Raw genomic sequence first — 17,553 nt, 5'->3', positions numbered from 1 at the left:
CAAATAGCCTCATTTTTGGCCTGTAAGATTGTATGTTGGCTTTTATTGCTAGGGGGATAGAATATAAAAACAAGGAGGTATTGCTGCAGTTATATAAGGTATTGGTGAGACCGCACCTGGAATACTGCATACAGTTTTGGTCTCCATACTTAAGAAAAGACATACTTGCTCTCGAGGCAGTACAAAGAAGGTTCACTCGGTTAATCCCGGGGATGAGGGGGCGGACATATGAGGAGAGGTTGAGTAGATTGGGACTCTACTCATTGGAGTTCAGAAGAATGAGAGGCGATCTTATTGAAACATATAAGATTGTGAAGGGTCTTGAACGGGTGAATGCAGTAAGGATGTTCCCAAAGATGGGTGAAACTAGAACTAGGGGGCATAATCTTAGAATAAGGGGCTGCTCTTTCAAAACTGAGATGAGGAGAAACTTCTTCACTCAGAGGGTGGTAGGTCTGTGGAATTTGCTGCCCCAGGAAGCTGTGGAAGCTACATCATTGGATAAATTTAAAACAGAAATAGACAGTTTCCTAGAAGTAAAGGGAATTAGGGGTTATGGGGAGCGGGCAGGAAATTGGACATGAAGCTGAGTTCGGATCGGTCAATGCCCTGTGGGTGGCGGAGAGGGCCCAGGGGCTATGTGGCCGGGTCCTGCTCCGACTTCTTGTGTTCTTTAGATTTGTGGTTGGGATCAGATCAGCCATGATCTTATTGAATGGCGGAGCAGGCTCGAGGGGCCGATTGGCCTACTCCTGCTCCAATTTCTTATGTTCTTATCTTATGTTCTTATGTTCTCTCAGAGAGATTTCCACGTGAACACATGAAGCCAACTGCGGCTTGGGCTTTGGTGTAAAATTGGTCGAATTCTTACCTGCCCCACAGGAAGTTGGGGTTCGATTACCGCCCAATGCAGGAGCATTTTCATTCTGCATTCATGACATCGCGTGATTTGGGATAAATTCATATTCAGCTTCAATCTGCTAAACACCTTGAGACATTTTCTTTTCTCCAGGTGTGTTGCATCCACAAAACCTCGGCTTCTACACGGAAAGTTTGGGGGACGTTTGGAACGCCCTTCTGCAGGGCGCTAGCTCACTTGAGAATGTTAAATCTGAGATTGACAGATTTCTGTGAACCAAGATTATTTGTGGATATGTGTCAAAGACGAGTATATGGAGTGACGTCACAGCTCAACCATGATCTCACTGAAAGGTGGAACAGGCTTGTCGGGCTAAATGTCACTTCCACTTGCGGCCTCCTGTTATGCGCCATCTTCGGATTGTGTGCATGTGTGATGTGCCTCTCATGGTTTAATAGCTGCCAGTGTGTGTGAACTGCGAGTTATGGGTGTGCGGCTTGCAACAGTGGTAATGTGTAAGGGTGAGAGGAAGTCCCTGGTTAAAAGAGTTGAGCACTGATGTGAAGAGTTTGTTCGCATGTGGCGGATTGGATGGTATCGTGCGTGTTGCAGGTGGTAGGAGACGTCACTTGAGAGTTGACCGAACTCACCTTGACGACTCATTCTCAAAGCATTGAAATTCTTCCTGCACTGCATCCTAGTCCATGTTGCTGTTCCCCTGGCATTAACTTCGTCCCCGGCTGCCTCCCGCTGCCTTTTGGATTGATGCCGCCTCTTGCGCCCGGCACCCACTCACCTCACCCAAACTCTGCGGATATAGGATGTCCCTCCTTCTGTCCACCTCTTGCAGTAAGGTCTCTCAGCATCAGCAGAGAACATTGGTGGATGCACTCTCCAGGCCTGGTACCAACTCAGATCGGCAGATTGCTGAGGTTTGGCGTGCAGATTGGAGGATGAGGGAGTCAGTTGCGTGCAACATTTATTCAATGTTTCAACATAACTCATCAGTGTCCAAACATAGGGATGGAACCTGCGTCTGTGTTTTACGTGTGCGATGTTTGATCTCCGTTCAGACTCCGTGCAGACAGTGGACTGTTATTTTCAGCAAATAACAGGTACAAGCTACCTTTAAGAGATTTCGAAGAAACATCCTCCCTTGAACAGATTGAGCTCCCCCTGGTGGTGGGAAGTGCGAATAGCATCCATTCAACTTGCAAGGCCTGGAATGGAACGCTGATTGCAGGTGAGTCATCGGGCCAGCCGAAACTTGCGTCCTGCCTGCACATGGGTCATTGGGCAAGGGAAACAGCGCATCACGCGACCTATGCCGAAAAATGGATCTTTTCTAATTTTTCCCCCAAAGTTCGCTGCGTGCGCATGTCGACACGATTCCATTATGGTACCTAGCACAAGGGCCAGAGGAAGAAGATTGCATTTCGATAGCGCCCTTCACCACTGAGACATCGAAAAGCGCTTCACAGAAAATGAAGCAATTTTTGAATGGTAGTCACTTCTGACATGTCGCAAACGAGGCAGCCAATTTGCGCAAAGCAAGGTCCCAAAAACAGCGATGTAACAATGACCAGATAATATATTATAGTGATGTGGCTGAAGGGATAAATATTGAAAGGGCTCCAGGGAGAACTAATCACCTTTAAAAACGGAGACAAGGTGATTGTATCAGTTCTACTTTTGACCTTTGTAATGTTTTTTCTTTCCTTATTTTTTATCTTCTTCAGATTCGAGTCCTGCCGCGGTCGTTTTTACATTTGTTCCAACGTGCGCCATAACTGTTTTGCACCGACCGTTTCTCACAGGAACTGACCGAATGGAACGGAAAATGTAAATTCCTTTGCTTACAGAAACTGACTCTGCATTTTCAATATTGTCGATCTGGGTGCACAGGCAGTACATAGTGTAAAAGTGACTTTATTTCTACTGTTTGGATTCAGAAATGATCGGCTAATCCATTGTGCTCTGTCCATATGGGTCCGAATACCATCCGCGTCGTTATTGTATTGCACTTTTGATAAGGCCCGACATAAGTTTTGTACAATCAACACGGATTTGAATGCTATGATTATCAATCCGACACCGGTGTTTTAAGTCTCAGTCTCTGGATTGTTTATATTTTGTTTAAATGGAGAGGGATAATTGGAATTTTTCACATGCTCTAATCGGATAAAGGTCGAGTAGAGAGGACTGATTGGAGATAGATCATTCTGTCCTACCTTGCTGCCTCTGGGGTTTACAGCTAATGAAAGATTAACGGGAATAGCAAATGATAAGGGAGCTGGAACATAAAGGGTTAACTTTATCCATTAGGAAGAAATCTAATTTCAAAACTTTTAACAATCTTGAACCAGTCCAGTTATTAGATTTACACCAAGTCTGTACATGTTTTTCTGTTCCGTGTGATCTGCACACTTTGAAATTCTGCCCTGTCCATCCAAGTCCATGTTGTACACTCTCTATTTCAAGCCGAAGCTATCAGGCCTTCTTTACCAAAATCGTTTTCAATGTGCCCCTTGCATAATCAAGCAGGGCTTTGCAGAATGTATAAGGTAAGACACTAGGTTGCCATCTGTATGTGCAACGTAATAAAGTGCTTCCTGATTTCACCAGTGAAAATCCGAGCTTTAATTTTATGCCCCGCCCCACCCCCACCACCAGAGGAAATAACTTCTCTGTATCTACTCTTCCGAATCGTTTTATCATTTTAAATACCTCAATCAGATCAACCTTTCAAACAGAAGGGAATAGAATCCAAGTTTATGCAACCTGTCCTCATAATTTAACCCTTTAAGACCAGGTATGATTCTGGTGAATCTGCGCTGCACCCCCTCCAAGGCCAATATATCCTTCCTGAGGGGCGGTGCCCAGAACTGAACGCAGTTCAACAGATGTCGTCTGACCAAGGCCTTTCAAATGAAGCATAACTTCCTCCTCTTTGTATTCCAGTCCCCTGAAGTTAAAGGTCAACTTCCCTTGATCCTTTTTGATTACCTTTTGTGTTGTCCAATAGTTTTTAGTGATGTGTGTACATGGACACACAGATCCCTTTGCTCCTCCACTGTTCCTAATTTCTCGACATTAAGAACATTTTCCGATTGATTGGATCCAAAGCGAATTACCTCACACTTCCCCGCATTGAACTCCATTTAACACAATTTGGCGAGTCACTTAATCTGTCTCTGTCCCTTCGTAACTTCGTGATCACATCCACACAGGTAACTGTGCCCCCGATCTTACTGTCATCTCCAAACTTGGAAACACAACTCTCTATTCCTTCATCCAAGTCACTGAGAAATATTGGGAGCACATTCCCGAGTTTTCACTGAAATCTGGTTCCTTAATATTTTGAGGAATCCTTGAAATCCAACGGTGTTTCCCCACAGAGGTTTCAGTGAGCGCTGCAGTAAATCTCGTGGTCGGGACATAATTGAAAACGCTCAGTTTTATTGTTCATTCAGAATTGTCTTTGCTTCCCGTGCTGGCGAGTCAGGGATTAGTGTTCCAAGAATCAGGAATAGGATCTGGAACCAAATCTTGCGGACTGCGCTACTGGAGAAATAAGAGATCGATTTTTGTTTTTGATCCGCTGGATCAGATTGAATTTGATCCAGAAACAGGAAGCGGTTTTGGTGAAACTGATCCGAGGGGGAAGCGCGAAGGTGGTTGAAGCGATGAGCTGCTCAGTGATTGGATCCAGCCCGTGTGGCTCGGGATCCCCGTCTGGTCTCGGTCGCCGACACTGTTTTCTCCCTGATCGGTTTCCCTCTGCTTTCACCAATTGCCCCAGGGCCCACCGTTTATATCTGGATTCAGCACCAGGCAGAGAGATAGAAACAACTGTCTGGTGTTTATTGACCTGATCGGGAGGTTAATGTCACCGACGGCTGATTCACTGAGATGTCCAGGCCTGTGCTCGGCCACCATTTGGTTTGGTTGCCTGTTCAACGCTTGTTCTCGCCGGATGAAGAAGACAGATTTTCTCTTCCACCAAGTTTTTACAATACTGGACCGGCCTCAATTTCTGTGTGAATAACTGGGTTAAGTGGACAGAGCAGGGACAGCGAAGTTTGTTGGAACAAGGTCTAACTGTTGTTGGGCCAGAGTTATTTCACTATCTTTATAATCCTGCAATTGCTGGGACCTCGAGCCATAATGATGCATTCACGGCGTGCGCCATTATCGAAAGGTGAATGTTGAACCAAGTGAGATACGGGATGGAAACCGATTTTACCATGATTTCTGAAACCGTTGCGCCGCTCCTCCGAAAGGCTCGGTTAAAGTTGTACAAGACATTAGTGAGGCCACACTTGGAATACTGTGTACAGTTCTGGTCACCATATTATAGAAAGGATATTATTAAACTAGAAAGAGTGCAGTAAAGATTTACTAGGATGCTACCGGGACTTGATGGTTTGACTAATAGGGTGAGGTTAGGTAGACTGGGACTTTTTTCCCTGGAGAGTAGGAGGTTAAGGGGTGATCTTATAGAAGTCTATAAAATAATGAGGGGCATAGATAAGGTAGATAGTCAAAATCTTTTCCCAAAGGTAGGGGAGTCTATAACGAGGGGACATTGATTTAAGGTGAGAGGGGAGAGATACAAAAGGTTCCAGAGGGGCAATTTTTTCACTCAAAGGGTGGTGAGTGTCTGGAACGAGATGCCAGAGGCAGTAGTAGAGGCGGGTACAATTTTGTCTTTTATAAAGCATTTGGACAGTGACATGGGTAAGATGGGTATCGAGGGATATGGGCCAAGTGCAGGCAATTGGGACGAGCTTAGTGGTATAAACTGGGCGACATGGACATGTTGGGCCGAAGGGCCTGTTTCCATGTTGTAACTTCTATGCTTCTATGAAAGGTTAAAATTTGTTTTCTTCGCTCAGCGCTCCGTTGCCGTGAACGGCGATCGCCAATTCTCTGTACTAAGTCATTAATCGCGCCGCAGCCACTTACAATTGGACAATAACGGCAAATGAAGTATGAGGCAGCAAGAAATCACTGAGAAATGTCACAGAGTGCAGCTTCTCAGATTCTCGCTCTCAGGCTCTACTTTCAGTCGTTTTTGTTTCTTCTCCCTCCTGTCTTCCTTCTTTCTATCCATCACTGCCTTCTTTCTTGGAAAAAGCGCCCCTGTTATCTGCAAATCTGAAGGAAGCGATTTGGTGATATTGCACTGAGAACAAAAGCATAAGGAAACTTGTGAAGGATTCGAAAGCCGGAATTCTCACCTATCAATCAGTGAAAGCCCCAAAGCCAGAATCGCACCCGTAGAACAACGAACCGCTGGCAAGTGAACCGCACATCCGCTGTAAAATTTCGCTGCCACCGGAATTGCACGTTTCAGTGAAGTGAAGTGAACCGTCTCAATCCGGTTTATTTCTTTATCTATAACCGTGTTTATTTTGAGTGACAGATTTCTGATCAGTTCGAATCTGAAGGTGATAAAAATAAGGAAAGAAAAACATTTCAAAGGTCAAAACTCGGACTGATCCAATCACCTTGTCTCGGTCTTTAAAGGTGATTCGTTCTCCCCGGATCCCTGTTCAATATTCATCCCTTGAGCCACGTCACTATAACACATTATTTGATCATTATCAGTTCGTTGTGTTTGGGATCTTGCTGTTCGCAAATTGGCTGCCTCTTTTCCGTCATTGTCTGTAAAGCGCTTTGGGACCTCTGAGGTGGCGAAGTGGGCTATCGAAATGCAATCTTTCTTCCTGTGGCCTCATATGCCAGGAATCCTGTCAACTGGCGCACGCAGGATACGTTGAGGGAAAAATTGGATTAGGGCTGTTTATGGGCGTAGGTAGCGTGATGCGCTGTTTCCCCTCGCCCAGTGACCCTTGTGCAGGCTGGACGCAAGATTCGGCTGGCCCGATTAACCTGTTCCACTATTCAATGCGATCATAGTGGAGCTGTGACCTAACTCCATATATGCATTTTAGTCTTAGTCCCATATCCCTTAATACCCTTGGTTCACAGAAATCATTCAAAAGTGAGGATGCTACAACTACCGTCTGCAGAGGAATATTCCCAACGTCTCCCACACTATCCGGGTAGATGCCGAGGTTAAGTGGATGCAACACAGCCGGAGAAAAGAAAATGTCTCACGATTTTGTGCAGATTGAAGGTGAATATGAATTTATCCCAATTCACGCGATGTCATGAATGCAGAATGAAATTGGTGCTGAATTGGGCGGCAATGGAACCCCAGCTTCCTGTGTGGCAGGCAAGAATTCGACCGCCAAAACATCAAAGCCCAACCGGAAGTTGGCTGCATGTGTGCACTTGGAAACCTGTGTGAAAGAACATACAAGCTTACAGGCCGAAATTGAGGCTGTTTGATAACAGCACCATCACTCGCTGGCTCTAGTGGTGCAATCAGTTAGCGCACGGTAATTACTTATATCACAATATCAAGCTCGAAAATGCCGAAATTGTGAATTTGAGTTTTAACTAGACCAGTTTATCCTATTACATCTGAATATTACCACCGGAATTTAAGGTGTAGTTGGTCTGTTGCAAACAACATCTCCTTCTTCGTGTTCTCATGTGGGCACTTTGGTTCCTCTGATCGGCCGTATTGCAATAGCAGGTGTGAGTTTAGTTGTTAATGGACGGGAGAGAGGGCGATTGGCGACAGCATGAAATGGGAAAGTCGGCAGCACGAGATCTTTAAATCTAAAGAACCGAACACACAATTCTTCTTTTCGTGAAACAGACATTCTTCTGTTTGAAGTGTCGTGTTGGAATATGGGGATCGGGCGAGAAAATAGAGGCGAGGTCGAAGATCAGCCACGAACGTATTGAATGGCGGAGGATGCTCCACGGGCCGTGAGGCCGACTCCTGCTCCTATTTCACATATTCTTATGTAACAGCTGACCCGCTCGTAGTTGCTTGGCTGTTTGTTTTGCAATTTCCCGCCCCGCCTATCTGCTTGATCCAGTTTGTTGCTCCCACTTTCACATTCAACTTGTTTCACTTCCTGGTCATGTGATAGAAATAGCGGAGTGCAGAAGGTTCATAGCCCGCAGGAAGATCAACGGTGGAAGCAATGAAAGCAGCGATTTTCCTTCGCCACCATTCGCGGCGGAATCACAGCAGCTCATCGCTGATCTGCACCTCAACTCCATTTAGTGAAATAGAAACTGGAAAACTCATGTTTCGAGACGAGTTTACTAATTTCCTGAAAACGGAAGATCACGAAACCAGCAAAACATCCCCTGCCCTGATTAAATACACAGCAAGGGGACGTGTCGAATATATTGCAAGAAACCCGCGATGTTATAATTACACGGATAGAATACCGTGCTCAATATTAACATTAACAATGAGCGCCAGGACTGGATCTGACCCGTTTACCCCGTGGTGCGGGATCCCGTCCGCGTTTATATTTACCAAAAAAAAGAAAATCAGAAAATAATAATCACACCCAGCAGAATTGGGGATTGTTCGTATTTTACAGGATAGGTTGAGACCACTCGTCTCGTCAGGCTTGGATAGTAAACTCTGTTCACCTTCTCCGTTCGGTGTTGTTCTCCGTGTACATTTTTAGTTTACCGAGTTGACTTTTTTTGTATTTCCCCTCTCTCTATTGTGCAGACTGAGTGCGAAAGAGATTCGCTTTGGAGGCGAAACATTTTGATCAAAGATTTGAACATTGTTTATTCTGATTGTAGGTTTCTCGGAGACCCAGCGGGAGTTCAGTTCTCAGTTTCCTGATCAGTCGGAAACAGTAGAACTAACTTGCTAAAGTATAGAAAACAGTAAATGAACAACATCAACAAAGTGAAAGGAAGTGAAAGATACAATCAGAGTCTTAACCAACCCTGCCCCGTGTTTAAGATCATTTGGCGAAGTATTTCGCTATTGGCCGCGTGGCCTAATGGATCAGGCGTCTGACTCCGGGGGTAATTGTGATGCGATCAGAAGATTGCAGATTTCAATCCGACCACAGTCATTTTACTCGCTGGCTTTAAATGAGTCCACGCGGCCAATAGCGAAGTACTTCTCCAAATGGACAGACAAATCCCTTTGCTCCTCCACTGTTCCTAAGCTCTCGACATTGAGAACATTTTCCGATTGATTGGATCCAAAGTAAATTACCTCACACTTCCCCACATTGAACTACATTCAACACAGTTTTGCGAGTCTCTGTCCCTTTGTAACTTCCTGATCCCATCCACACAGGTAAAAGTGCCCCCGATCTTACTGTCATCTGCAAACTTGGATATGCAACTTTCCATTCCTTCATCCAAGTGACTGAGAAATATTGGGAGCACATTCCCGAGTGTTGACTGAAATCCGGGTCCTTAATATTTTGAGGAATCCTTGAAATCCCACGGTGTTTCCCCACAGAGGTTTCAGTGAGCGCTGCAGTAAATCTCGTCCTCAGGACTTCATTGGAAATCGTCAGTTTTTGCTGTTCAATCAGAATTGTCTTTGCATCCCGTGCTGGCGAGTCAGGGATTAGTGTTCCAAGAATCAGGAATAGGATCTGGACCCAGATCTTGCCGACTGCGCTCCTGGAGAAATATGAGTGAGATTTTTGTTTTTGATCCGCTCGATCAGATTGAATTTGACCCAGAAACAGGAAGCGGTTTTGGTGAAACTGATCCGAGGGTGAAGCGCAAAGGTGGTTGAAGTGATGAGCTGCTCAGTTTACACCTGCCACCGTTTATATCTGGATTCAGCACCAGGCAGAGAGGTTGAAACAACTGTCTGGTGTTTATTGACCTGATCGGGAGATTAATATCACCGACGGCTGATTCACTGAAATCTCCAGGCCTGTGCTCAGCTACCATTTGGTTTGGTTCCCGGTTCGACGCTTGTTCTTGACGGGTGAATGAGACAGATTTTTGCTCTCCCCAAGTTTTTACAATACTGGACCGGCCTCATTATCTGTGTGAATAACTGGGATATGTGGACAGAGCAGGGACAGAAAAGTTTTTTTTGTATCAGCAGTGGAACAAGGTCTAACTGCTGTTGGACCAGAATTATTTCACTATCTTTATAATCCTTCAATTGCTGGGACCTCGAGCCATAATGATGCATTCACGGCGTGCGCCATTACCGATAGGTAAATATTGCAGCAAGTGAGATATGGGATGGCGTGATTTGCCCATAATTTCTGGAACATTTGTGCCGCTCCTCCGAAAGGTTGAATTAAACGATAAAAGTTGTTTTCGTCGCTCAGCCCAACGTTCCCTTGAACGGCGATCGCCAAATCGCTGTATTTACGTCATTAATCGCGCCGCAGCTCCTTACGATTGGACAAAAACAGCAAATGAAATATGAGGCAGCAAGAAATGACTGAGAAAATTCACAGACTTCAGCCTCTCAGCTTCTCACTCTTTCACTCAGGCTCAGTCCTTTGTTCCTTTTCAGTCGTTCTTCCTTCTTCTCCTTCCTGTCTTCCTTACTTCCATCCATCACTGCCGTCTTTCTTTGAAAAATGGCGCTCCTGTCATCTGCAACAAGCGGTTTGATGATTTTTGACGAAGAACAAAAGTCTAGTGACGCTTAACTGAGATTCGCAACCCTGATTTCTCATTTGGTAATCAGTGAAAGCCCCAAAGCGAGATTCACACCCGGAGATCAACGAACTGCTGGCAATAGATCCACGCGGCCACGAGAAAATTTCGCTGCCACCCACAGCCGATCAGCCATCCTTTCAAACGGTTCCTATCCATCCAATCTCGCTTTCTATTCCATGTACAGCACCATCGATTTGTGCACTAATTATTCCAAGTGAACAATATCACCAAATATTGAATGTACAACTTGTCTTGTCCAGTAAGACTACCTAAAATTTAAATGCTCTGAAGCCACATTGTCGTTCGTGTGAGAATAGGTACTCCAGGTAGACTAGCGCTAATACACATTTCCTAATGTAAAACACACACACATTAAACTATTCTGCAGTAGTTGTAGGAGGTCACCCACAGGAGGAGGTCAAGGCCTGGTGCATCACAGACATTACTCACCAGCATTTCGTGGGAAGAGATGAGAAATGTAATAGGATAAGACCAGATAGTGTGGAGAGAGTGTGGGAATACAACAGGATGAATAGGGCTAGATATAAGATCTACTGCCAGGGGATAAGGAAGAGACCGATGAACACATGATTGATGTTGTTGCGCAGACGCAATGAAGGGGAAGCAGCAATACAGTCGCTTGCAAAAGTATCAATACGATAACTTTGGAAAAAAACGATATTCATGTGGGCGCCGTGGCTCAGTGTTTAAAGCATCTTTCTTATAAACAGGGGATCCTGGGTTCAAATCCCCAGCCGTGCCTTTAGCTCGTTTTGTTTCTTTGCTCCCATTTTCCAACCGTTGTGTTCCAGAGAGCAGCGAGAGCAACGTTTCCTCTTCCTCATTTGCTGCTTGCAGAAGCCCTTGGTTTGCTTCACAGCCTCTCTGTGTTGACTGCCGAGTTAAATTACTTCCAGAGGTTCCCATCCACGGGTTTACAAATTAGGTTAAAGTGCCCCCTGCTACTTTTATATTTCCAATAAATAATATCAATCAATTGCCGAATAAAAATTCAGGGGTTCGCTGATATTCTGTATTTTCCCCAATCAAGTAGACAGGAGGGGATGAATCTTTCTGTGAGGACGTTGGACAAACTGATTCTAGGGTAAAGCTAAACATTCATGGTGGAGATTAAACACAGACCAACACCGCGGGACCGCTTCTGGTCAACGACTTTAATTCTTAAACCAGAGCTGTTTTAGCGAAGAGGTTGAAGAGCTGGATTCTCAATCTAAAGGGATTCCGACCCGCCGGTTTAACCGGATTTACACGGTTCACTTCACTTCAATAGGAAAACATTCGACAATTTGAAAAGTTTCATCCCCTCATTCTCGAGACCGGAAAGAAAGTGAAACTTCAAATTGTTTCTTGCAGAAATAGCAACAGGATTGACTTACATTCAGAGAATGTGTGAGCACCAGAGGACAGAATGTACACGGTTTATTGACGCAACGCACGTGGAGAAAATGTTGGAATGTTTCAAGATGATGTGCAGATAGAAGCTGAATGTTTATTTATCCAAATTCAGTTGATCTCATTGATGCAGAATGCAAAATGTGAAAACACAGACAAAAAACACCGGAGTGATAGGAATAGATTTCAAGCCAATTACATAATGTAAAAAAACAATAGAACATTCATCGGTAGGGCTGCATCCAACTTGTAATACAATAGCGAGGAGAATGGGATTCGGACCCTGCGAGCGCACTGCATTAGCATCGCCTCATGATTTCGGCCACCTCGTCGCACCGGTAGCTTCAAAAACCGTTTTATTTCCTTCTTTCTGAATCCAAACAGTAGAAATAAAGTCAACGTTACAACATGTCCTGCCCGTGCACCCAGAACGACAATGTTGAAATCGTACAGTCAGTAAGACAATGAATGTGTGTATTTACGTCAGGTCTGTCCTGAGTCTGTTAGAAATGGTCGGGTGTAAAACAGTTCCGGCCCATGTAGACTGTCGAGTCGGAGGGTCAATTGCAGTTATCAACACTGAGATAGATAGATTTCTGTTAGTTAAAGGTATCAAGGGATAGGGAGCAAAGTTGGGAAAATGGATTTAAGGCGAAGATCAGCCGTGATCTAACCGAATGGTAGAACAGGCCCGACGGGTTGAATGGCCTCCTCCTGTTCCTAATGTTCATGTTGTCCTTGGCGTGAACTATTATAATACCACAGAAAACATCAAAGTGAAACTCTCTGGAATGGATAATAATTGAAATTAATGAACGGAGCAGAAACTAGAATCCCCACCGCAGCCCACACAATCCTGGGGATGTGGATTTCCGTAGAGCTTCTGCTTCATACTTGTCACAACCTATTCCAAAATCGTCCAGGTCCCGATACCTCGGGTAGCGCTCTTCAAATAGAAAGGTGTCAGTTTCATCATCATCTGTAACCGTTAAAGTTCTTCATTTCAATGAAATCGACGTTATTTCAAGCCCTTGTCTATGGTTACATTAGTCCACCTGAGGTGTTCGGGCAAAGCCTTATGTCTTCCCGCCCGAAAGACATAAATTCCTAATTGAATAAAGAGCCTGAACGGCCACATTCAAACAGATGGATAAATGGTGCAAGAGGGAGGGCTTCAGATTCCTGGGACATTGGGATCAGTTCTGGGGCAGGAGGGATTTTTTCAAAATGGACGTATTGCACCTCAACAGAGCTGGGACTAATGTCCTCGCGGGGAGGCTAACTAGTGAAGTGGTGGAGCGTTTGAACCAAATTGGCAGGGGCATGAGCATCAGAAGGAAACAATGGAGGGGAGAAGCAAAGAACACAGAGGATTGGGAAGGTCAAATAACACTAGTTTAAAAGAGAGTTCAGAAACAGGAGATATCAGACAGGGTCAAATCCAAAGCAGTCAAAGATGAGTTTGGAGTGCATGTGCCTAAATGTACGTAGCGTGGCAAAACAGGTTGGTGAGCTGCAGGCTCAAGTCGCTTAATGGTTCTATGATTTTGTGGCAATAACAGACACCTTGCTCAATGAAGGGGAGGACAGTGTACTTAATATTCCCGGCCACAAGGCATTCAGGAAAGATAGGGAAGTGAAGGAAAGAGAGGCAGTATTGATCGAATGCACTAATATAGCACTGGAAAGGGATGATGTAGACAAGAGTTCAAAGACAGAAACTATTTGTTTAAAATTAAGATACAATAGAGAAGCTATTACGCAACTGGATGTAAACTGTAGACCACCAAATAGTGGGAAGGAGATAGAGGAGCAAATTTGGGGGCAAATTACAGAACGATGCAAGAACTATAGAGTTCTGATAACGGGGGATTCAATTGTCCCAATATAGAATAGGACAGTAAAGAGTGTAAAGGGCAAAGTGGGGAAGGAGTTCCTGAAATGTGTACAAGATAACGTTATGGGACAGGGTGTTTCCAGCCCACCGAGTAAGAATACAATGCAGGGTCTAGTTCTGGGGAATGAAGTTGGGCAGGTGGAGCATGTTACAGTGGGGCAGAATTTGGCGAACACTGATCATAATATAATTAGGTTTACAATAATTACGGGGAAGTTCAAGGAGGAGTTGGTTTCCGGTACAGACTGGACACATCACTGAGAGGTAGAAAGGAAGGGCATGGAAAGCGAGAGATCCACGCATGACTAAAGATACGGAGACTAAAATGAAACAGAAAAAGAAGGCTTATGACAAATGTAAGGATCATAAAACAGTAGAGAACTAGGCTGAATACAGAAAGTACAGAGGAGATCTAAAAAAGGGAATAAGAGGGGTAAAGAGAATATGAGAATAGATTAGTGGCTCACATAAAAGGGAAGACAAAAGTCTCATAATTGTATAAATATAAGAAGTCAAAGGAAGGGTGAGACCGATCAGGGACAATAAAAGGAGATGTTCTTGTGGAGGCAGATAGCATGGCTGAGGAACGAAAGGAAAACGTTACATCTGTCACACGTCTGATCACAAAGGGGGAAAAGAAGGCAATTACAGGTCAGTCAGCCTAACGTCGGCGATGGGGCAACATTTAGGGACAATAATCTGGGACAAACTTAATTATCACTTGGAAAAGGTTAATAATATAAAGTCAGCACGGATTTGTTGAAGGAAATCGTGTTTGACTAACTTGATTAAGTTCTTTCATGAAATAGTGGAGAGGGTTGACGAGGTTGGTGCAATTGTTGTTGTGTAAATGGACTTTCAAAGGGAATTTGATAAAGTAACACATAATATACTTATTACCAAAATTAAAGCCCGTGCGATTAATGGGACACTTGCAGCGTGAATACAAAATTGGCTAAGAGACAGAAAGCAGAAAGTAGTGGTGAACGCTAGTTTTTCAGACTGGTGGGAAGAATACAGTGGTGTTCCCCAGTGGTCAGTATTAGGACCACAGTTCTTTATGATATATGTTAATGACCTGGACATCGGTATGGATGTTATAATTTTAAAGTTTGCAGATGACAGGGAAATGTAGCAAACAATGTGGAGGATAGCAGCAAACTTCAGGAGGACATAGACAGACTGGTGAAATGGGCAGACTCATGGCAGATGAAATTTAACACAGAGAAGTGCAAGGGGATATATTTTGGTTGGAAGAATGAGGAGAGGTAATAAAAACTAAATAGTACAATTTCAAAGAGGTGCAGGAACAGAGAGAGCTAGATGTGCACATACACAAATATTTGAAAGTGGCAGGACAAGTTAAGAAGGCTATTAAAAGGCATAGGGGATCCTGAGCTTTATTATTAGAGGCATCAAGTTCAAAATTAAGGAAGTTATACCAAACCATTAGAAAACTCCCGTAATGCCGCAACTGCAATATTGTTTTCAATTCTGGGAACCACACTTTAGGAAAGATGTCAATGCTTTAGAGAGGGCTCTGAAGAGATTTATTAGATACTAGGGATGATGCATTTCAGTTATGTGTAGAGATTGGAGAAGCCGGGGTTTTTCTCCTTTGAACAAAAAAGGCTAAGGGGAGATATCATAAAGGTGTTCAAAATCATGAACGGTCATGAGGAAACATTTTTTTTACACAGCGAGTTTTAGTGGTCTTAACAGCAGTGCTTGAAAGGGTGGTGGAAGCAAGTTCAATCGTAACTATAAAAAGGGGAATTGGATGAATACTTGAAATGAAAACATATAGAAATGTACGGGGAAAGAATAGGGGAATGGGACGAAATGGATAGCTTTTTCAAAGAACCGGCAAAGGAACAATGGGCCGAATGGCCTCCTCCAGTGCTGAAACATAATATGACAATATGATACCACGTGTTTTCATCGCGGGGAGCAATGCAAACCCGTGAAGCATGTTTGAGAATTCTTGGTATTGAGTCGGTGCATCGACAGGAGTGAACCGTGTCACAAAACAGGAGGGAAATTGAACCTCCTTCTGTTTAACGTGTTGCAGTGATGCTGTCAGAGTCCGGCTTACTGTATATTGTTAGATAGAAATATGAACATAATATTGCACCAATCGTTGGGCTGTTCCATTTGAAAATACTTGCAATATCCTTTGGAATTAATTAGTGCAGCACAAACATCACAGTGAAGGGAATTGCGGGCTGTCCAAATGACTGGAAGTAATGTCAATGCTGCTGTTCCCTGATCCCACTGGATGTTTCCCTCGATTATAAATAATGATTTTCTCTTAATCTCTCATCTCACAGAGTCAGTTGGAGCCGTGTGTCCAGCGTCAAGATTCACCATCACTTCTCTGACAGAATGAGAGTTCCATTCGCCGTGTATCCATTTACCGTGTTGCCGCCGATTATACAGACAGTAATGATTTACTATCCGATTATAGCAGCCATTGGAGTCCCCGGTAAGTTATTATATTCATTTCCTAAATGTATGATTCAGAATTTAACCGTATTACGACTCTTATCTCGGTAACTGTCCTTATTTCACTGTGTTTTTTCCAAGTTAAATCAAAGGCAGAAATTCAGTGACTGTATTTCCCGCTCTATCTTGTTCCTTGACTGATCATTCTATTGACAGTATAATGTTATTGTTCATCTCCATCAAAAGCTGCAGCTTATTTTGATCATCAAATGAGTTTCAAATTGATGCATTTTTAACTGAGAATCCTTGCAGTTTGTGATACAGTGGATATATTTAGATTTAAAGTTATTTCCCTTGGTCCCAAAAGACTCCCTCTCCTCTCCTCCTTCCCCTCATCTAACACTCGGCAATATCCGTTCAATACCTGGACATATAACAGATTTCTTCTCCTCTGCTCCTTCCCCTCATCTAACACTAGGTAATATACGTTCAAGAACTGGACATATAACAGACTCCCTCTCCTCCCCTCCTTCCGCTGATCTAACGCTCATTCACATCCGTTCTAAACCTGGACATATTACTGTGAATCCGAACAATCAGGAGTGGGATTTGTTCAATCCCATTAATCAGAACTTTCAGACTGTTTTCGGTCTTTTCCCACCAAAGTGTTGATATTATTCCTGGTGATCACAATCCATTCCCAGGGTGGGTATGTGCTCCACGTAGAACACTGATTCTCCCCCTGATCTTCTCCCATGAACGGTTCTCAGCCTGAAATCAGCCACCTCTTCAACCAACGGGCCGGCATTTTGCGGCCCTCTGCCGGTGGGAGGCAGCTAGTTTATGTCAGACCCCTTTCTGTCACGATGCAGGTGAGATTGGGAATCCAATGCAGTGATAGAGCGATTGAAACCGCGGAGCGGCGCTTCATGAAACTGTCCTGGGTTTGACCCGATTTGAGAAACCCGTTTCATCCTCCACCACCTGTATTTTACCCATAGCATCGATTAGATGCCGGGTTATGGCCCCTTTATACTAACCGGACACTTTTATCAGTTAGATCACTCACTTGCAGGTTGATACACCTGCTGCACTTTTAGCAAGTCTGTCCGCCCGGTCAAAACGCTGCTCGATACAAATTCACCTTTAATATCACTCAGATCCTTAGAGTGAGAAGATTGTTCTGATCGCATTTTGCCGCCCTGTCCTCATATCCCTTCATCACCTCTTCCTCCATCCACCTGTGATCGGAATAAACCATCAATATTTCGGCTGTTTGATTATAAAACTGTGAAGTCTGTTTAAAGATGTTGCTCAGTAAGAACCGAGTGAAGTGAGTTGCCTGACTGTCCCTCTGACTGTCACCAGTCTCAATGTCAATGCAGCC

Source organism: Heptranchias perlo, unplaced genomic scaffold (genome assembly GCF_035084215.1).
Source record: "Heptranchias perlo isolate sHepPer1 unplaced genomic scaffold, sHepPer1.hap1 HAP1_SCAFFOLD_44, whole genome shotgun sequence".
In the NCBI taxonomy this organism is placed as follows: domain Eukaryota; kingdom Metazoa; phylum Chordata; class Chondrichthyes; order Hexanchiformes; family Hexanchidae; genus Heptranchias; species Heptranchias perlo.
The sequence above is the reverse complement of the archived record's forward strand: the minus strand, read 5'-3'. Positions refer to the sequence as shown.